Consider the following 22,306-nt stretch of genomic DNA (forward strand, 5'->3'; position numbering starts at 1 on the left):
TTTGGGCCCCAAATTTAATTGCCTAATTATTTTAGCCCCATGGGTTTCATAATTTTTCACCTACATTTTAAATTTGGCCCGAAGTCCAAATAAATAATTAATTCAATTATAGACCTGAAGTCCTATTTGCATATTTTATTTTTGCATATTTCTGTATATATATTTGTGTTTTTCTGCAGGAACATATGAAATTGAAGTTCATAATTATTTCGAAAAATGAAGTTCATACAAACACTTATTTGAAAACCTGAAGTTTTCCTTAAAAACATCACCAATGAAAACCCGAAGCTTTTTCATGTGAATTTAAATCAATACATGCCTATTAGAACCTGAATGCTCTACTCCTATGTGAATGGATTGATTTTTTTTTCTCCATTACACTAACCACATGTCACATCCCGACCCGGGCCCCCACCACATCCCCGGCTCGATTCACCGTAGCACGATATTGTCTGCTTTGGGCCCCTACCACGCCCTCATGGTTTTGTTTCTGGGAATTCACACGATAACTTTCCAGTGGGTCACCCATCCTGGGATTGCTCTCGCACGAACTAGCGTAACTTCGGAGTTCCTATGGAACCCGAAGCCAGTGAGCTTCCAAAATGCCTCAAGCTAGGTAGAGATGGAAATATACATATAAGGCTTACATGATCCACTCCCCTGGGCGATGTGGGATGTAACACCACATCTTGTCCATCTATTTTGTGATAGGAAGAAGTTGAATTTGAACAAACTTGACTGCACCACTTTGGAGGTCTTTGGAAGAAACTACCTCAAGTGGGTCCAAGATGTGAAGCTCCACCTCACTACAAAGAACTTACGTCTCGCTATTGAAGATGAGACAAATAACTTGGTTGGCGAAACTGAGAAAGCTATTGCCATGATCTTCATCTGAAGACACATTCATGATGCACTGCAAACAGAGTACCTTGCTGAGGAGGATCCACAAGCACTCTGGGTTGCTTTGGCTGATCGCTTTGATCACCAAAATGACATCTTATTGCCTGAAGCAAGACATGACTGACATCATTTACGCTTCCAAGACTTTAAGTATGTGAATGAATATAATTCTGAAGTTTTTCGAATTCGATCACTTCTCAAGTTTTCGTATTTGATCTCTGTTTTACTTCTTGCTGAAAAGTAGAATCAGCTGTCAATAAAAAATCATCAAGCTCGACTAACTGGGGCGACTGTTGTGCCTGAAGCATATTATAGCACAAACAAACGCCCAAAATGCCACAATAGACGTGGTAGGGGTGGTCAGAAGCCACCCCATCAAGGTCAACAGAGCCAAGACCCATCGAAGAGAGGAAACCGAGCCCATAAGTGCCCTAACCTCGCTCATAAGGCCCTAAACTTTAAGAATAAAGGCAAAACACATGAAACCATAGATGCAGATATGTGATATCATTGTGGTTCAAATGATCATTGGTCCCGTGTTTGCCAAGCTTCCCAAAAGGTTGTAGCTGAATATCATTCTCGTCGTAAGAAGTTTGAATCAAATTTTGTACAAATGGATGAATCGGAAAGTACCCAAATGGAGGTTTTTGACTTTCAAGAGGATACCACATCTGTGGAAGATTAGAATCTTAGACATGAACTATTTTTCTAGTTGAAATTTAGACAATGGAGTTGAATTCCACCTAGTGGCCGAACCCCTCTTGAACAATTTTCCTATATGTTTGGATGATTTGTTGGTGATTTGTTTTTGGATATTAAGTTTTTAATTAATTACCATCCTTGAATACTTAAATTATTTTGAATGGATATTTGTTTTTAGAACTTTTATGCATGTGACCAATTCAAATTAATTTTTTATTCTAGGTATGATTAGTGGGAAAATTAGTTGTCTGGCAGATAGTGCAACCACATACAACGTTTTGTGTGAACGCATCTATTTCACTAACTTCATACGTAAGAATACACATCTAACAATCCTCTTAGGCCCATCCAACCTAATCGAAGGATACGGTGAGGCATGTATAATGTTGTCCAATGGAACAATTTTGACCATTGATAAGGCACTTTATTCTTCGCGTTCCGGAAGAACGTTGTTGAGTTTCAAGGACATAAAAGGTAATAATTACCATACTAAAACCTATGTAGAAAATGGAGTTGAATTTTTGTGCATAACTTCCTAATATTATGGCCAGAAGCGTATTTTAGAGAAGATGGAGCATATCCCGAATAGTCTGTATACTACGACCATATGCCTTATAGAAACCTACTATGTGGCCGACCCTACCTCTGGGACTGCGCATGAAATTACAGTTTGACATGATCGTTTGGGACACCCTGGACGAATAGTGATGCGTTGTATCCTCAAATCATCACATGGGCATCCACTAACCCGAAGTTTAGGTTTGATTCAAGGAATCACATGTCAAACATGCTCTATGGGAAAACTTATTATTAGGCATTCTTATGACAAGATTTGTTCGAATCCTAATATTTTTCTACAAAGGATTCCGGGGGGGGGGACATTTGTGGACCGATTCACCCTATATGCAGGACCATTTACATATTTTATGGTTTTGGTTGATGTTTCCACACACTGGTCACACGTGTTCTTGTTGTCCACAAGGAACGTTGCATTATCCAAACTGTTGGATTAGGTTATCAAGCTTAGGGCTCACCACCCTGATTTTCTGATCAAATATATTCGATTGGATAATGCTGGAGAACTCTCATCTAAAACTTTTGATGACTATTGAGGTTGAAGTTGAACATCCAGTACCCCATGTTCACACCCATAACGGCTTGGCAGAGGCATTCATTAAGCGTTTATAAATGATTGCTCGATCGTTGGTCATACATACCAATCTCCTAATCGCTGCTTGGGGGGGCATGCAATATTGCACGCAGTCATGTTGGTCCGTTTGAGGTCTGTTGCGACCCAACCATATAGCGCCCTTCAGTTGGTTACCAGATACGAACCTCACATATCGCATCTGCACTTTTTTCAATGATCTAGCGCGAGTGACATGATCACATATTCCAGCTGCAAATATACCAAGCAGGACCACATTCTAACTTAGGTAATGATCACCCATCGTGGATATACCAAGCATGATCACTCCTAGAATGCATACGGTCCCCCATGGCGAATAAACTAAACAGAACCATAGGCATAGTCTAATAACGTAGGCAGTGATCAGTCATCGCAGATATACCAAACATGATCACCCATAACAGTCCCTCATCGCGGATATACCAAGCAGGACTGTATCCTATAGCTCTGGGTAGTGATCACCAATCGTGGATATACCAAACATGATAACTCCTAGAATGCGTATGGTCTCATATTGTGGATATACCAAGCAGAACCATAAACATAGTCTAATCATGCAGGTGGTGATCACCCATCGCGGATATACCAAGCATGATCACCTTGTAATATGTATGGTCCCCTATCGCAGATATACCAAGTAGGACCATCCATGTACCACTTTTACATGGTGCAGTAAGTTCAACACATAACCTACCCCTATGAGTTACAATGTAGGCACCTACACTATGAACTTCTCACGGCCTATAACTAACATGTCACACAAGCATAAAAGTTAAATTTATCGTCATCGTCCAGGTTTGACTAGTTCATCCCCTTCTCTCATTTCCCTCATTTCATCTTCCTGATTCCTCCCTTATTTCTCTCATTTTCTCCGTCTCTCCCATTGCCATCTGGCAGCTTCCTTTTTTTTTTTTTAAACAACTAAAATGCCTCTAATTTCTTCTTTTCAACTCCAATTTACGAACAGTTTTCCCCTACGTGCTTGTAGGATCGAGCTTAATTCGAAAACATTAAGAGTGACCCCCCCCGAAGGTTTACGGATTTTAAATAATTATTTCCGAAAAATTAAACTTTGTAACCAAGTAATTAAAATCTAAAATTAATTTAAATTCGTGAAATTACTATAAAATCTCGCGAATTCAAAATACGTAAATTATAGTAGTGAAATCCAGAAACGAGACTTCACAATCAGCATGGTTGTCACCACCATTGCCACCGACAATGTCATCACCACCACCATAGTCATCATTGTTATTGGCACCACTGCTACCTTTTCACCTCAAACACCACGCCCTATTATTGACTCCACCACCTTATCCCCACCATTGCCACTACCATCACCACCACTATCCTCATTACCGTTGCCGTCCCCACCACCCTTACTATCATGTCCACTTTTTTATTGTATACAATTATATCATTTTGACATTTAATTTTATCAAATACATTTATACTGACTTTCATACTTTGGAGAAAATTTTCATTATGACCGGAACACGGATGGTACATGTGTGTTTATATAAGTGGTGGAAAATTTTAATTTTTAAGTTATTAACTTTTCAACACACATATCCCACTATTTGTATAATGACACGTATTGTACCACCCCGTATTCCAGTCACATTGAAAAATCTCTCCATACTCTGATCACTTTCAGAAAAACAAGTCATCAAACGTCAAACCGCTTAACCACGAGCTGGTGGCTTAGTGGTAAATGGTGGATTGCGAGGCTTCCTTCAAATTAAAAATTGGAGATCTCGGGTTTGAAACCCGCTGCTGGTGTGGAAGCCATATTTGTGGCTAGGGGGAGGCTGAAATGCCTCTGCGAGTCTTTCCAGCCCCCGAAAGAGGTAGATAACCGTGGCTTGCCACCAATTATCCCCATTTCAAGAAGGGAAAAAAATCTAATTGGTTTCTTTGGTTGGCCTGGCTAAACAATCCTTTTCTTTTTCCCAAAACAATACTCTAATTCTTTTAAATTATAAAACTTCGAACATTATTACAAATGGAGGAGCATACAAATCTATCCATTTTGATTACCTAAGCTATACAAATGTGCCCCATTTTAATGCATGACATTTTCATCACGAAAGAAGGTTAGGCATTTGCTTTCTCATTTCCATTAATGGAAGAGAGGTGGAAAAGACAAGGAAGAGAGGCTCGGTCCAATTGGCTTTAAAGTTGTGACACCCATAGATGCATAATGGTTAACTTTTTCACTTTTTTTCTTGGCCAGAAATGCTATACTTTTTGACTACAAAGAAAGGCAAATTAAGTTCTCCAAAAAAAAAGAAAAAAAAAAAGAAAGGCAAATTAAAGATATAGTTTGAAGAGCAGTACATGATATATTTGACGATCTGTTATTAGAGATTAGTGGAATTTGTTTCAAAATTCACAGTATGATCTACTCTAATATTATGTTTGGATGAAAAAATTTAATATTACTAAGGATTTTAAAATGACGAAAATTGAAATGATAAGATTTTATTTTCTAGAATTTGTGAATTTTTTTGTTTGGTTAACCTAAAAGAACAATATAATTGAATATGAAATTTGTTAGTTTTAAACTCTCAATCATAGAAATTGGGAAATGACACTTATTTACATGCAATTCAAACTTGAGAATTGGAGGTCCCAAATTCCAAGTTTTTTTTCCACGCTGAAACTCTAAATTTCTATGTTTATGAATCTAAACAAGGGAATTGGTTCATGTCAATTTATAAATTCTGACTTTATCCAAATTCTAATTTTATTTCTCTCATCCAAACATAGTGTAAAAAATCCTCACCATGATCGTTGAGTTAAAAAAAATAAAAATTAACTTGGAAACTATCTGGTTATCAAGTAAATATAAACCAAATAATTATGAATTTACCTAATTTTTTTATGAAATTTTTGTTGAAAGAAGATGAAAAATGGAAAAGTCCACATATACACAACAATGCTAAAATAATGCCATAATAATGCCACTCTAGAAAATTATTGGCGTATAATGACCTTTTTTAGGTGAAATGATGACGATTTATTTGATACTAATTGAAAATATTGATACAAACATAAAAAGAAACATTCGAACTAAAATTTAAGAGTTCCTGAATTCAAAGAGGTTGCAATAAAATTTAAGAGTTCCTGAAAATAACTCTTAAGATGGTACATTTTTTTTGAACAACTAACGATGGTACATTCAAATATAAACCACAGACATTTTGGGAACCATGTACATTCTAATTGCTGGAAGATATTGTATTAAAAGCCAATATGAGAAATGCTAATGGGATTTTCTTAGGCTCAAGTTTAACATTACTTTCTGTGCAAAAAATATGACGTGACATGGAGTCCATAGAGTGTCTCATTTTTAAGAGAATCCCTTAGTATTTCTCAAGCAAATATTAAGCAACTAAGATTGCAGCCATGCGAGTTGGTTTGCTGTATGCCATGGAGTGCAGGCTTCAAAACTAAATGGAAATTCTCTCACGTGTTTTTGTATGGTAGGGATGCGAGTTCGTTTGCTGTATTCCACGTTTTCTCTCTGTTTGGATAACTTTTTATTTTTATTTTTTTTATTTTTTAAGAAATATATAGAAGTTCGATAACTCTAAACACTTACGAATGGTGGACACAAATACTTTCACTAAAAGAAATATATAGAAGTAGCAAATTAATTAACTAGATTTGTTGAAACATAGCATCAGTGAGAGGCTTGAGACAACTAAACCCCAAACAGAATAAACAACGGTTGACATTTGAAAAACCTACGACAAATATGAGGAAGCCACTAGTACTGCAGTCCAGTGCACTAATCAGTATATGCGTGTCCGTGTGTGTATATATATTCATACACACACACACATCCTCGTTACATGACAGTTTTTTTCACGTCACTCAATACTACTGGTGCATGCTTGATCATCAATGGTGCTAGCACTACCTCCGCATGATTCTGCCGCAGGATCAATGGCGGGGATAGGGTACTTAAAACCATGAGTTTTGTAATATTTATTGAGGTGAAGATTGCAGAGAACTACAAGGAGGAAGGTGACGACGTAGATAGACAAGGCAGCACATTTGAACCACAAAGGAAATGGTATGGAGATGGATATGAAGAAGGCTGTGACCCCAAAGAAGAGGCCAAATTGATGGAAAATCAGGGCGATTGTTATTCCACCGGGATAGTAGTTGAAGTGAATAAACTTGCTTACCAAGATACAAGTGAAGGCAAGTAAGACTGAGAGTCCAAGAAAGTAAAAGATTACAGGGAGATGGAGCTGGCTGGAGGGACCTTGGAAGGGGAGAAGTGCTATTCCAATCGCCGCTGTCAAGCAAAACACTACAATTATCGTTGCCCAGTCTAAGTTGTTGTTGTCGTACTTACTGTTAGTCCTCCCGTCTGCAACTTGCCTTGCGGCTTCTAGGTCACGATGGGAATCGCGATCTCGATCGATGGGACCAATTATCAGAAGTTTGAGCCGTTGGGTTGGCGTTACTATAACTGCAAGGAGAAAAGGCTTCAAGTACTGATCCCAAGCAGTATTAACAACAGAGCTCATTTTATTCTGCACAAAGGTTGGTAGAGATGGAGATATATATATGTGGAGGCAGAGGTCCTTGATGAGGATATGGTTTCTGAGATTTGATGGTTTGAATGGAAGAGGTATTTGATGCTCAGGAAATGTTTGCATGCAGATATATAAACTGGCAAAGAGAGAGAAATGGCAGATGTCTTGGCAGATGTCGAGGGAGAGATTTTTCCTACACTGGGTGGTACATCACGTGTCACTATACAAATGGTGAGATATGTGTGCTAAAAAGTTAATAACTTAAAAAATAAAATTTACCACCACTCCTATTAAAACACGTGGTGTACCATTTGTGTTCCCGTCACAACTAAAAATTTCTTATGTTTGGGAACTTAACCTTCTAGTAATTTAAAAAAGCAAATTTTATAATTAATTAAGGAGAAACTAGGTTCCCATCTCTCTTTTTCAAAGTTGAAACATTTTTTTTTCAATTTTTAATCAAAGTTTCTTGATTTTAATAAAGAAAAAAACTACAAATAAAGTATACTTTTAATACTTAATTTTCTATTGAAACAACACTTTTTAAATATTTGAAGGAAAAACAAAAATTAACACGTATAGAAGATGACATCATTAGTCTTTCTTCTCTAGAATTTAAGTTACAAAAATACCATTTTATTGTAGCACATGTGGTGCGGTCGAACTTTAGGGATGATTATACCCTACTACCTTTCCAGTTGAGACAATTAAATCCCTGATTATATCATACTACCTTTCCTAGGCAATTCAAGGAAATTGTAAGCAAAAGCAAAATTGTCCCAAGGAACACAAGTGAGTGGTGGGGAATCTCTCGTCTCCTCCAAAAGGTGGAAGCATCGACCCATGGGTTTTGTCTCTTTGGGTTTTAAGAGATATTATGTAGGATCCCTCAAAATTGAAATATTTTCAAAGACAACCCAGAATTGAACGAAAGAGGGAATTAGTTCAATTACAATAATATAATGGTGGATAAAATATTATACTTGCGACCAAAGAACCGGAGTTGAATGAAATATTATAACATTTTCTTCAAAAAGTTTTCAAGGTAACGATGCTTAAAAAGTAGGATGACGGATGAAATATTGGCAAAGTGGATGATGCGAAACATGCACAAATCAATTGGAAACCACTGAAAAGCGTATGGAATTTGGAAGGAACGTAGCTCAACGTGTGTTAAAAAGGGTCTAGTTTCGAAAAATCAAACTGAGGTTCCCTGGGTCAAATATTATAAAAATTGAACGGGACAAAGTTGAATTGTGATTGGGGAGAAATATTTCCAGCGGGGGTATTTTTTTCTTTTGGTTTGATCACTTCCACCTGGTTTAGGAGGACAAGAGCAATGGCATTTAAATTGACCTTATTATTCACTTTAAATAATACTTGTTTTTGTGCAACTTCACCTGTTAGGTGAGGCAATTCCTATTCACATATTTTTTCTTTTCATTTTTTCATGTTTGGTCCGGGATGTGCCTTGGATCTACTCGATAAATTGTACATGAATCTCTTCCACATTTGGAGCACCATCATCTCATTTTTCTTGACCAAGCCATGAGTATACCCAACACTCGAGCAAAATAACTTATCCAATCGACCTATTTGTCTTCTTACTCATTTTTTCTAGTAAAAAAAAAAAAAGATTTGAAAAGTCGAAAATTAATAGTGTTGCAAGACATTTATGTCCGTCCACTAATTTAGTGTAACTGTTGGAACCGTTTAAGCTATGGATTCTTCAAATGAATTGTCATTTTCCTTATTGGATCATGCAATTGATTCTCCCTCTTGAATTAAGAAAATTTGTCTAATTTGCCAAGATAATTGCCTCACTACAATATAAAAGTAATTATGCCTCACACTGTAACACACTAAGAAACTCTCAAATAAAATTCACTCATTCTCTCAAATTGTTTTCATCGCAATACGTTATTAGTACTTTCGCTCTAACCGAATCAAAACATGCAGTTTGATTTTTCTCACCATTTTAGGAACAAAATTTCAATCTCTCTCAATATTGAAAGTAGGATCATTTTTGCGTTTTGAAGCAAATATTTCATTTTATGATTTCAAATTTATGTCAAACCCGCAATTATACGTTCAATAATACCAGGAAGCATAAAACTTTCACGATACGAAAAATAACCATGGTGCATGATAAACATGTGTATATCATCTGTAACCTTCAGTAATTAAGTCTTCGACAGCCTGCTTACATAAATGATACAAAACATGCAACAGATAATACTGCAAGCATAAATAAGAATAGTTGCAGAGTCCAGTTCATTCATTGGCTCCCAGGTGTCTTCCTCAGGCCTGTAGCCCTTCCAATAAATCTACATACATCACAAGGCAAGCAAATTTTGCATGAGGAACTAATGAATTTAGATTTGCATTAACCATTTACTCGCATACTATGTCGTTATAAATATTTAAAGAACATGCATTTATAAATTTCGAAGTTCATACCTTTAGGTATATTTCCTTCTCATTTTTTTTGGGGGTCACCAAAACATACTCCTACGCAATCAACTCTAAAAATTTCAGAATCATCCTTAACATTTCCTCTAACATCTTCTTCCTCTTCATCATCTTCCTTCCTAAAGAATTCAAGCATACTCTTCTCGACATCCGCCTCTAAATTGTCAGTCTCAACCAACTTTAAGCAGAAGCAATATTTTCTCCATTCCTTGAGCATTTTGAGGAAATCTTCAGCAGCTTCATTTCGGACCTGATGTGTGAATTGGACAATGAATTATACAAGAAGAAAAATTAAAGCACCAAATCAAAGGTGAGGAAAACGGTAGGATACAAACACAAACATCTGTCTCTGGATAGTTCTGTACTTCTGTTCTAGACTCTTGCAAGCGTATCCATTGCAGTCAACAGCCCATATCTAAACGACATAAACAAGAAAACAATATCAGGCTTTGCCTTCATGTCTATTCAATATATGTCAAAAGATTAACATAAAATAAATTAAGAAAGAGGAACTTACTGTTACAAGATTGACACTGCCCAAATGTGCACCAAGGCACAAGCCAGTGGACATCCCTTCACAACCCAAATCTAGGTCCAGGAGCCTTACTTCTGATTTCGCACACACCATTTGACAGCTTTGAATCAACCTCACTATCCAAACAACACATCATCCTCAACAGAGATAACATGTGAATTCATATGAACCTTGCAAATGAAAGAAAGAAAAACCAGCATCATGACAGTAAGTAGAAAGAGAACAATATCCTGTTCGCAGATTGACAAAAGTAGAATACGGTAGCAAATACTTGGTGTCGCAATAGTAATTGCACACTGGAATTGATTTACTCTTCACATCTTGATCAACCTGAGAGAAAAAGGACAACTCATTCATGAAGGACTTCATGAACAACCAAAAAAGCATGAATATGGAAACTTCAAGCATACATTTAGTGTCAGCCTAATAATATGAAGTTTTTCAACAAGACAATCCAGATGGTTGTCGTCTCGGACATCTGAAAAAAATACACGCTCACAAGCAACACTAGCACAGTGCTTTATGACCTACAAGAAAGCGAAAAACTAATAATTCAGCGCCCAATAGCAGGATTCTTACTTTTTAATGTAACAAAACCATGAAACAAAGTATTTGGAAAGAGAATCATGAAAAGGTTTCTTTTGAAATATCTTACAGTGTCTCGTGATCTATAGTATCATTGTGCAGTAAAATATAATATACCACCAATTGCCTCAAACATTTCCACAATCTTACAAATGTAGGGTTCCTCTTTCGTCTCTCCCTAAACATAAAAATGAATGGGAAACATTGTCAAATCACATAATAGCAAATAAAAACAGAGTACATAAAAACATTCTGTGCACATGAATCACTCACTACAACCAAAATTTCAGTTATCTTTACCTTGAAATATGGCAAGTCAAATTATATAAATATAACCCAAATGTTGTAGAAAAGAACCATTTATGTGAAATTTGCAATGAATTGGCATGTCAGGAATCATATAATTTGAGGATTCCAACAATCATGGAGATAAGCAGATAGATTGATAAGCAGAAAATTAGTCAAAAAGTTATTTTGATATTAGCAATCATCACTTAGGTAATTATCCAATCATTAATAACCACGTAATATGGTTTACAAAATAAGGTTTGAATAGATAGTCTCCCCAACATCACCCTTTATTTCAATTTAGTTTTCTGTCAAAGTTAAGAAGTCATAGCGCTCAAAACAAAGACGTTGTAAAAAATGTACATCACTTTTGTATGCCATCCATATGGCTAAATGGTAAAGTTAGTTTTCTAAGAAGGGAAAAATCAGTCGACTTGTGACATAAATCCAACAAAACATTACTGTGATGAAAACTATATCGTCAAATTATCGATTTTGCTAATTTTTTAACTGTTGCAAAAGGGAAACAATTATGATTATACGATCACATAATGGAGTAGACCAATTAGCTAGTCTTACTTTTCACTTGTGAGTGTTTCTATATTTTTTGCTGCTAAACAACTAATCATGAAAACTCACTTGCACATGGGCATCATCATAGAGATCATAAGTGATTCCATCCACCAACGCCTTTGTGTAGTGACGACGAGCTTGAATTATATCTTCATCACTGATTTCAATTATATTGAACATAAAAATTCCAATCAGAAAACAAACAAACAAACAGTAACCATCCTGTTAAAACACAAAAGGACTACTTGGGAGTACAACAACAACAACAACAACAACAACAACAAAGCCTTTTCCCACTAAGTGGGGTCGGCTATATGAATCCTAGAACGCCATTGCGCTCGGTTTTGTGTCATGTCCTCCGTTAGATCCAAGTACTCTAAGTCTTTTCTTAGAGTCTCTTCCAAAGTTTTCCTAGGTCTTCCTCTACCCCTTCGGCCCTGAACCTCTGTCCCGTAGTCACATCTTCGAACCGGAGCGTCAGTCGGCCTTCTTTGCACATGTCCAAATCACCGGAGCCGATTTTCTCTCATCTTTCCTACAATTTCGGCTACTCCTACTTTACCTCGGATATCCTCATTCCCAATCTTATCCTTTCTCGTGTGCCCACACATCCCACGAAGCATCCTCATCTCCGCTACACCCATTTTGTGTACGTGTTGATGCTTCACCGCCCAACATTCTGTGCCATACAACATCGCTGGCCTTATTGTCGTCCTATAAAATTTTCCCTTGAGCTTCAGTGGCCTACGACGGTCACACAACACGCCGGATGCACTCTTACACTTCATCCATCCAGCTCGTATTCTATGGTTGAGATCTCCATCTAATTCTCCGTTCTCTTGCAAGATAGATCCTAGGTAGCGAAAACGGTCGCTTTTTGTGATCTTCGCTAGATTGCTCCGGTCATTAGTGTGGATAAGTATATAAATGGATAGAGATAGGAAAGCAAACACAAGATGTACGTGGTTCACCCAGATTGGCTACGTCCACAGAATAGAAGAGTTCTCATTAATTGTGAAGGGTTTACACAAGTACATAGGTTCAAGCTCTCCTTTAGTGAGTACAAGTGAATGATTTAGTATAAATGACATTAGGAAATATTATGGGAGAATGATCTCGTAATCACGAAACTTCTAAGTATCGGAGTGTGGTGTCGTCTTGACTTGCCTTATCTGTCTCATAGGTAGATGTGGCATCTTCTCTGGAAGTACTCTTCCTCCATCCAGGGGTGGTATCTTTAACTGGTGGAGATGCACAAGGTAATGTATCAATTTCACTTGAAGCTTACTTGTAGTTTCAGGCTTGGTCAAGCGCGATACAAACCATGTAGTAGGAGTCCCCCAAGTCGCCGAGCTAGGGGGTCTGCTGAAAGAGGTGACAGACAAGGTAAGCAACCAGAGGTCCGACTGATTGTTCACCTTCTCCCCATCTTGCAGCAGCATGAAGGATAAATAGAAGAAAAATGAGAAGAGATGATATGAGACACTTTTGCTTTTGAAGAAGTAACTTTCCACAGGCTTATTCTTGAACTGAGCTGGAGGGTTTTCTGGTTTCCTCCAGAGTATAAGGCCGACTGAAGAATTTGAGGGTCAAAACAAGTCCATCAAATCTAGAGTACGTTCCACCCTGCTGATATGGGATACTTTTGCTTTTGACAGAGTAATGGATGTATCGGCACGTGTGCTGTTACGCTTGTCTCCACATGCTTCCTTGTATCCTTCGCACTTGCCCTATCTGTTCCTCAAGCAGATGCAGAATCTTCCCTGGAAACATAAGATGTTGCAGATGAGTACTCGAGAGCAATGCCAGGTAAGGGGTTCCAGGCAGTCAGTTCCTGGCTGGAAGCTTGATTCCAAGTGCTGACTGATTGCTCTCTTTCTCATTGTCTTGCAGGTAAAAACAAGGCCAAAGGAAAAGACAGGGAAAAAACATGATATGGGATACTCTTGCTTTTAACCCTGATGATATGAGATATTCTTGCTCTAGTATAGCTTGTTTGCAGAGGTATTATCGGGGGGAAAGAAAGCTGAATATTTCGAAAGGCTTCGTTGGGAGTGCCCTCTCAGATATGATGAAGGGTTGAGCATTTTTGCATGTCTGCCTGTCCGTTGGGGATGGAGGTCGACATATATAGGAGTCTCCCTAACAACAAGTAGTAATGCTATTCCTTTACCCTGCTTGGTCATAGCACGGTAGTGGGAGCTGCCAGTTTCACATGTTTTAACTCTGTCAGAGCATTTTGGAAAAGTGGTCTGTGGTATCTGGCTCTCGAGATTCGGAGAACGATGCCTCTTCGATTTTTGAGAAAGCAATCATGCTGGGGGTCTGGCTCTCGAGATTCGGAGAGCAGTGTCTCTTCGATTTTTGAGGAAGTAATCATGTTGGGAGTCTGGCTCTCGAGATTCGGAGGGCGGTGCCTCTTCGATTTTGGAGCAAGCAATCTTGTTGGGAGTGTTGTCTCGAATGTGAGTAAAGGTTGGGCATGTTTGCTAGTCTACCTTGCCACGAAGCACAAAGGTTGACACACAGGGACTTTCCAATTATCCAGCAATGGTACTGTTCCTTTACCCTCTCTTCGATTTTGAGAAAGTAGTCATGTTGGGAGTCTGGCTCTCGAGATTCGGAGGACGGTGCCTCTTCGATTTTGGAGCAAGCAATCTTGTTGGGAGTGTTTTCTCGAATGTGAGTAAAGGTTGGGCATGCTTGCTAGTCTACCTTGCCACGAAGCACAGAGGTTGACACACAGGGACTTTCCAATTATCCAGCAGTGGTACTGTTCCTTTACCCTTGTGGGTAATAATATGGTAGCTAGACCTTCAAAATTTATGTGTCTAAACTTTGTTAGTGCTGTTTCTTTGCTATTCTTTTACCTTTCTTGGTCAGAGCGATGTAGTGGGAGCTGCAAGCTTCACGTGCTCAACTTTGGCAGAGAACTTTGGCAAAGTTATCTGTGGTACCCATGAGCTATTGTTGCGTGTGGGAAGTGGGTGATTGAACAGTAAGATTCATGTGCTTTCTACTTCACCAGAAGTCTTCGACAGAATGCCCATAATTTCTGCAAAGCTGAGTGTGCGTGTGACAGGTGCTGACAAGGCTAGAAAAGTAGGTGCCTCTTCGATTTCTGAGATCGGCCCTCGTGGTCTCTGAGCAGCCCAGCTTTTGAGAAAGCGAGCGCCTCTTCAATTGATTCGGAGAACGATGCCTCATCGATTTTTGAGAAAGCAATCATGCTGGGGGTCTGGCTCTCGAAGATTCGGGGAGCAGTGTCTCTTCGATTTTTGAGAAAGTAATCATGTTGGGAGTCTGGCTCTCGAGATTCGGAAGGCGGTGCCTCTTCGATTTTGGAGCAAGCAATCTTGTTGGGAGTGTTTTCTCGAATGTGAGTAAAGGTTGGGCATGTTTGCTAGTCTACCTTGCCACGAAGCACAGAGGTTGACACACAGGGACTTTCCAATTATCCAGCAATGGTACTGTTCCTTTACATTCTCTTCGATTTTTAAGAAAGTAGTCATGTTGGGAGTCTAGCTCTCGAGATTCGGAGGACGGTGCCTCTTCGATTTTGGAGCAAGCAATCTTATTGGGAGTGTTTTCTCGAATGTGAGTAAAGGTTGGGCATGTTTGCTAGTCTACCTTGCCACGAAGCACAGAGGTTGACACACAGGGACTTTCCAATTATCCAGCAGTGGTACTGTTCCTTTACCCTTGTGGGTAATAATATGGTAGCTAGACCTTCAAAATTTATGGGTCTAAACTTTGTTAGTGCTGTTTCTTTGCTATTCTTTTACCCTTCTTGGTCAGAGCGATGTAGTGGGAGCTGCAAGCTTCACGTGCTCAACTTTGGCAGAGAACTTTGGCAAAGTTATATGTGGTACCCATGAGCTATTGTTGCGTGTGGGAAGTGGGTGATTGAACAGTAAGATTCATGTGTTTTCTACTTCACCAGAAGTCTTCGACAGAATGCCCATAATTTCCGCAAAGCTGAGTGTGCGTGTGATAGGTGCTGACAAGGCTGGAAAAGTAGGTGCCTCTTCGATTTCTGAGATCGGCCCTCGTGGTCTCTGGGGAGCCCAGCTTTTGAGAAAGCGAGCGCCTCTTCGATTTCTGAGATCGGCCTTCGTGGTCTTTGAGCAGCCCAACTTTTGAGAAAGCAAACGCCTCTTCGATTTCTGAGATCAACCCTCGTGATCTCTAAGCAGCCCAGCTTTTGAGAAAGCAAACGCCTCTTCGATTTCTGAGCAGGCGCCTCTTCGATTTCTGAAGCTCCGTCGAGTGCAGATTTTTATAGGGGCTGGCATTAAGTTCCAAAGCACACTTGAATCTCCACCAGTAGAAGCTTCATTCTTGCACTTCTAAGATCTTGATTTGTCCGACCTCTTCTCTCTTCAACACCTTTGAAAATGTCTGGCCCCTCCGACCGTCGTTTTGACTTGAACCTTGTTGAAGAGGCAGCCCCACCTTCTCCAGACAACATATGGCGCCCATCCTTCGTCTTCCCTACTGGTCCTCTTACCGTTGGGGATTCCGTGATGAAGAATGATATGACCGCTGCGGTGGTGGCCAAGAACCTTCTCACTCCCAAAGATAACAGACTACTTTCCAAACGGTCTGATGAGTTAGCTGTTAAGGATTCGCTGGCTCTCAGTGTTCAGTGTGCAGGTTCTGTGTCTAATATGGCCCAACGCCTATTTGCTCGAACCCGCCAAGTTGAATCATTGGCGGCTGAAGTGATGAGTCTCAAACAGGAGATTAGAGGGCTCAAGCATGAGAATAAACAGTTGTACCGGCTCGCACATGACTATGCTACAAACATGAAGAGGAAGCTTGACCAGATGAAAGAAACTGATGGTCAGGTTTTACTTGATCATCAGAGATTTGTGGGTTTGTTCCAAAGGCATTTATTGCCTTGGTCTTCTGGGGCTGTACCGCGTAATGAAGCTCCAAATGATCAACCTCTGATGCCTTCTCCTTCTAGGGTTCTGTCCAGTACTGAGGCTCCAAATGATCCCCCTCCGGTGCCTTCTCTTTCTGGGGCTCTACCGACTGCTGAGACTTCTCCTAAGCAACCTTTGTGAAGGCTCCCTCTTGTGTGTTTATTTTGACTCATGTATATGTACATATTTGTAGCTTATCGGGGATATCAATAAATAAGCTTTCCTTCATTTCAACGTACTGTGTTAAATACACCAAAGCCTTATTCGTTAAGTTCTTTGAATTTTCTTTTGTTGAAGCTTGTATGTTGAAGCTTACTGAGTGGAGCATGTAGGTTGGGGTAGTGTTCCCTTAATTTTCCGAGTGAGGAAAACTTCTCGGTTGGAGACTTGGAAAATCCAAGTCACTGAGTGGGATCGGCTATATGAATCTTAGAACGCCATTGTGCTCGATCCTGTGTCATGTCCTTCGTTAGATCCAAGTACTCTAAGTCTTTTCTTAGAGTCTCTTCCAAAGTTTTCCTAGGTCTTCCTCTACCCCTTCGGCCCTGAACCTCTGTCCCATAGTCGCATCTTCTAATCGAAGCGTCAGTAGGCCTTCTTTGCACATGTCCAAACCACCGTAACCGATTTTCTCTCATATTTCCTTCAATTTCGGCTACTCCTACTTTACCCCGGATATCCTCATTCCTAATCTTATCCTTTCTCGTGTGCCCACACATCCAACGAAGCATCCTCATCTCCGCTACACCCATTTTGTGTACGTGTTGATGTTTCACCGCCCAACATTCTGTGCCATACAGCATCGCCGGCCTTATTGCCGTCCTATAAAATTTTCCCTTGAGCTTCAGTGGCATACGGCGGTCACATAACACGCCGGATGCACTCTTCCACTTCATCCATCCAGCTTGTATTCTATGGTTGAGATCTCCATCTAATTCTCCGTTCTTTTGCAAGATAGATCCTAGGTAACGAAAACGGTCGCTCTTTGGTATTTTTTGATCTCCGATCCTCACCCCTAATTCGTTTTGGCCTCCATTTGCACTGAACTTGCACTCCATATATTCTGTCTTTGATCGGCTTAGGCGAAAACCTTTAGATTCCAACACTTCTCTCCAAAGGTTAAGCTTTGCATTTACCCCTTCCTGAGTTTCATCTATCAACACTATATCGTCTGCGAAAAGCATACACCAAGGAATATCATCTTGAATATGTCCTGTTAACTCATCCATTACCAACGCAAAAAGGTAAGGACTTAAGGATGAGCCTTGATGTAATCCTACAGTTATGGGAAAGCTTTCGGTTTGTCCTTCATGAGTTCTTACGGCAGTCTTTGCTCCTTCATACATATCCTTTATAGCTTGGATATATGCTACTCGTACTCCTTTCTTCTCTAAAATCCTCCAAAGAATGTCTCTTGGGACCCTATCATACGCTTTTTCCAAATCTATAAAGACCATGTGTAAATCCTTTTTCCCATCTCTATATCTTTCCATCAATCTTCGTAAGAGATAGATTGCCTCCATGGTTGAGTGCCCTGGCATGAACCCGAATTGGTTGTCCGAAACCCGTGTCTCTTGCCTCAATCTATGCTCAATGACTCTCTCCCAGAGCTTCATTGTATGACTCATTAGCTTAATACCCCTATAGTTCATGCAATTTTGTACGTCGCCCTTATTCTTGTAGATAGGCACCAAAGTGCTCGTTCGCCACTCATTTGGCATCTTCTTCGTTTTCAAAATCCTATTGAAAAGGTTAGTGAGCCATGTTATACCTGTCTCTCCCAAAAGTTTCCACACTTCGATTGGTATATTCAAGTTCAATATCTTCAGCATGTATTTCCTGAATCAAATACAGTGGCAGATGAAATATCTTCACTTCTTTTGGTCATAACTAACCTAACGTATCAGTTTGCTTCTCAAATTTTCCTATTACCAAAGGGCAATACTCTTTGTAATTGTCCTTTCATAGCATTTCTTCCTTTCTTTTCGTGACCCAGTGATTCTGAATAACATAGAACGCTCACAACTGATTACTAGCAATGCATAATTCTACATGACAAATTTACAACAGAAAGAATTTATCCCACTTCATATTATTGGGACAGGAGGCGAGGGGAGAGAGGGTTTCGCACCCCATCCTGCCAACACCACAAGATTCATCCCTCATGTTTCCATCACAAACTATTGACCCTAGAAACTACCAAGCCTACGTGGCACGCAGGCCGAATAATCTATAAGCGAACTACGTCATTCGATGAATGCGGGGCGTGCCAACTCGTCGGCCGAGGAGTAAATTTGTTGATGTTGCGTTGGGTGCGCGGCTGACTTCTGCGTCTTGCGATTGCGACCGAGGAAGGAACACGTCTCGGCCTCTTGGGTTCTCGAACCTGAAGACAAGGTTACTATTCTTACGAAGTTCACGAATCGTCGTCGTCGGATTCAATCACAGTGATGTTATTTGTTAGAGTAAACTCACGCCGAATCGACACCAAAGTGTAAGGGCACAAATACTCAAAGCAAATATAAGTTTTAATAGTGAACGTGGTTCGGCCGTCTGAATGCCGAACTTTAAATCCCACTTGGGAGTATCCAATCATAAAATAACTCGGCGTGCAATGCGCCGAGCTCGATATACTGTAACACCTCACTTCGCCGAGGAGGCTAATGAGATGACCTCAATCAATAAGGATCCGAAAATCCTTCTCGATCGAGACTTGGATAGGTAACCAACCGTCCTCGCCGCAGTGCTGTTGATGCCAACGGAAGATACTGCGAGACCGGCTGATTCTACGATGACAGAGCTATCTATGCCGACTTAAGATATCACCGGTTGCTTTCATAGTGTTGTTGATGCCAACAGAAGATGTGTCAGCGAAAAGAGAAAAGAAAAATCTCAAAGTTGTTGAGAGAGCTAGCACATGGGAGTTTTGTGTTGAATTGCAGAGGCTTTGAATGATGCACAACCTCTTCTATTTATAGCAACGACTCCCCCAAAGGTCGAGTTAAAACCCTATTCGGACTAGGGCTTCTTCTCCTGATCAAACACTGACTCGACCAATCCTACTTTCATTATGACTGTGAACCTAGTCCTTTATTGAACCGGATTCGCTCTCGGGTTATTAATCCTGCCGAGACTCCTTATTGCACTAGGACTCGACTTATCCTACGTCTTGACCTAGCCGACCTAGGTTTGGAGGCCCACGTACTGAACGATCCATGCCGCAAGGCCTTCCGGGCCGAGAATGATTCTATACTCGGCCTAAACTACTATTTTGGGCCTAAACACAAACACAAAACACTTTAGCAAAATTCGACAACTTTAAAATTACGCAAGTCCAACAAAGAACTGTAAAATCAAGGTTGAAAGCTTAAAGCCCAAAAATTCTTGAAACCAAAGCTTCGATACCATATTAGACAACACCGAAAGGTAAAAATCATACGAATTTAGGAAATGGGTAAAGTATTAATCCTACCACAAATGTTACAGCTACATTAACGCTTGGACACACAAATATTCTAAAACCCATTTATTTGTCTTATCATATACCACTTATCCTTGAAGTCCAGTACTTGATCATCTATAACCCCTAAATCTCCAACATTTTCACAACATACAAACTAAATTCTTTAAAAAAAAAAACAAAATCTTGAAACAAAATCTCTAACCTCTCCCACATATCGCTTGGGGTATTGCTTACGAGCCTCCTCATCTTCCATCGGTTTGCCAATAAACCTCGATTCCTCTCCGTCTTCATCAGCCGCAGATACCTCCTGAGTCACTGGCTTCCTCGGTAGAGAATCAGCTTTTTCCACACTCGTTGCTACCTCCTCTTCAACTCTCGCCTTATTGGTTTGCCTCGGATTCTTCAATTTCGGCGAAGAAGCAGCTTTTTCAACACTCGTAGCTACCTCCTCTTCAACTCTCGCCTTCCTGGTTTGCCTCGGGTTCTTCGATTTTGGCGGAGAAGCAGCTTTTTCCACACTCGTTGCTACCTCCTCTTCAACTCTCGCACTCCTGGTTTGCCTCGGGCTCTTCTTTTTCGGCGGAGAAGTAGATTTTTACACTCGTTGCTACCTCCTCTTCAACTCTCTCCTTGGTTTACCTAGTCTTCTTCGATTTCGGCGGAGAATTAGCTTTTTCCACACTCGTTGCTACCTCCTCCTCAACATATTAATTTCGTAAATATTATACGGTGTAATATTCATTACTAGTAATTGTTGACCAGAGCCAGAGCTCACATGCACGATGATCGATATTTTTATTATTTTATTTGTTCATAAATTATAACTCATTGTTTATAAGAGAGACAAAAAAAAAATTAAGAAAGTTTAATAACTCAAAAAGAGAAATCAATTTCGTGTAAGTGTACTAATTGTCATTGCCTACTAACTATTTAGACGTATGTTGGTTCTTTAATTTTTTTGGTTCTTTAATCTTTGTGTGTTAAAATAATTTTTATTTTTATTTTTGAATGAGAAGGAGAAAGGGAGAAAAAAGGAATGTGATCAAAGGGAGGAAGTTTCCTTTTTATTTTTTAGTTTTCAAAATTAGAAAATGTTAGGATCGCACTTGGATGATGTTTAAAAAAAAAGGGTGTGCTATTCACACACCTTTTAATAATTTCTATCCGTTGATCTTCTTCAGTTCATCCGATCTGACAGTCGAAAATTAAAAAGTTGTGTGAGAATAAGGGTGTGTGGATATCACACCCCTGAAAAAATTGCAAATTTCAGTTTGTGTGAATTTACTTTATTGTCCATGACTTTGTTTTATGGTAGAGGATAAAATTATCTTTTTACCCACATTTGATTGACAAAAAAGATTTTATTAATGTAGCTTTAGATAATGATTTCTATGTTATTTTTGTGTTAATTTTGCTTTTGACTTTCTGTCTCTATACTTTTTTTGTATGGAAATTTTTTATTTGGGCTTACAAAATTAAGTTTTTGTAGAATATACAGATATATAAAGCTACTTATATCATATTCAATTGCATAAAAATCAAAATGTAAATAAATATGTATAAATAACTCAATGCCTAATTTGGGCTTCACTCTCAAGTCTCAACCCACACAACACAATAACCGGCCCAAATTCACAATTATGGACTTCCCTTAACTTTTTGTTCTAATGGGTTTTATTAAATATTAAAAAGAAAATTTTCGTATGAAAGTGTTCTTAGTATGACTAAAAGCACTTTTGGTGAACCTAATTTTGGATTTTAAAAGAATTTAAAGTGCTTTTTAAAAGAAGCATCAGATATGTGCTTTTTAAAAGAAGCACATTCTTGCAGGAAGCATTAGATATGTGCTTTTTATAAGAAACACTTAAATTGTTTTTTTTATCCAAATTTTTACTAAGTAATGATTTCAAAAATATTTTCATCAGTTATTTTAAAATGCTCCCAAGTCCTTACCGTTTCAGTTTTGACAATTTGAAAGGTTAAAATACATCACGATGTTATAGACAATGAATTGGTGGACACAAGTGCTTTCACTAAAAGAAATATATAGAAGTAACACTTTAATTAACTAGATTTGATGAAACATAGCATTAGTAAGACAGACAAGTAAAC

The 22,306-nt window shown here is 39.1% G+C and overlaps 1 long non-coding RNA gene across 1 annotated transcript; it reads right to left on the bottom strand.

Moving 5' to 3' along the window:
• Window positions 1-9,461: 9,461 nt before the first annotated feature.
• On the bottom strand, window positions 9,462-20,915 carry LOC103401595 (uncharacterized). The gene is made up of 9 exons (XR_011573043.1): window positions 20,397-20,915; window positions 11,867-11,957; window positions 11,010-11,117; window positions 10,765-10,881; window positions 10,626-10,684; window positions 10,337-10,524; window positions 10,155-10,234; window positions 9,808-10,069; window positions 9,462-9,674 (listed from the first exon to the last, which is right to left on the bottom strand). It is a non-coding gene; the product is annotated as an uncharacterized lncRNA (long non-coding RNA).
• Between the last annotated feature and the right edge of the window lie 1,391 nt (window positions 20,916-22,306).

This window comes from Malus domestica, chromosome 11 (genome assembly GCF_042453785.1).
Source record: "Malus domestica chromosome 11, GDT2T_hap1".
In the NCBI taxonomy this organism is placed as follows: domain Eukaryota; kingdom Viridiplantae; phylum Streptophyta; class Magnoliopsida; order Rosales; family Rosaceae; genus Malus; species Malus domestica.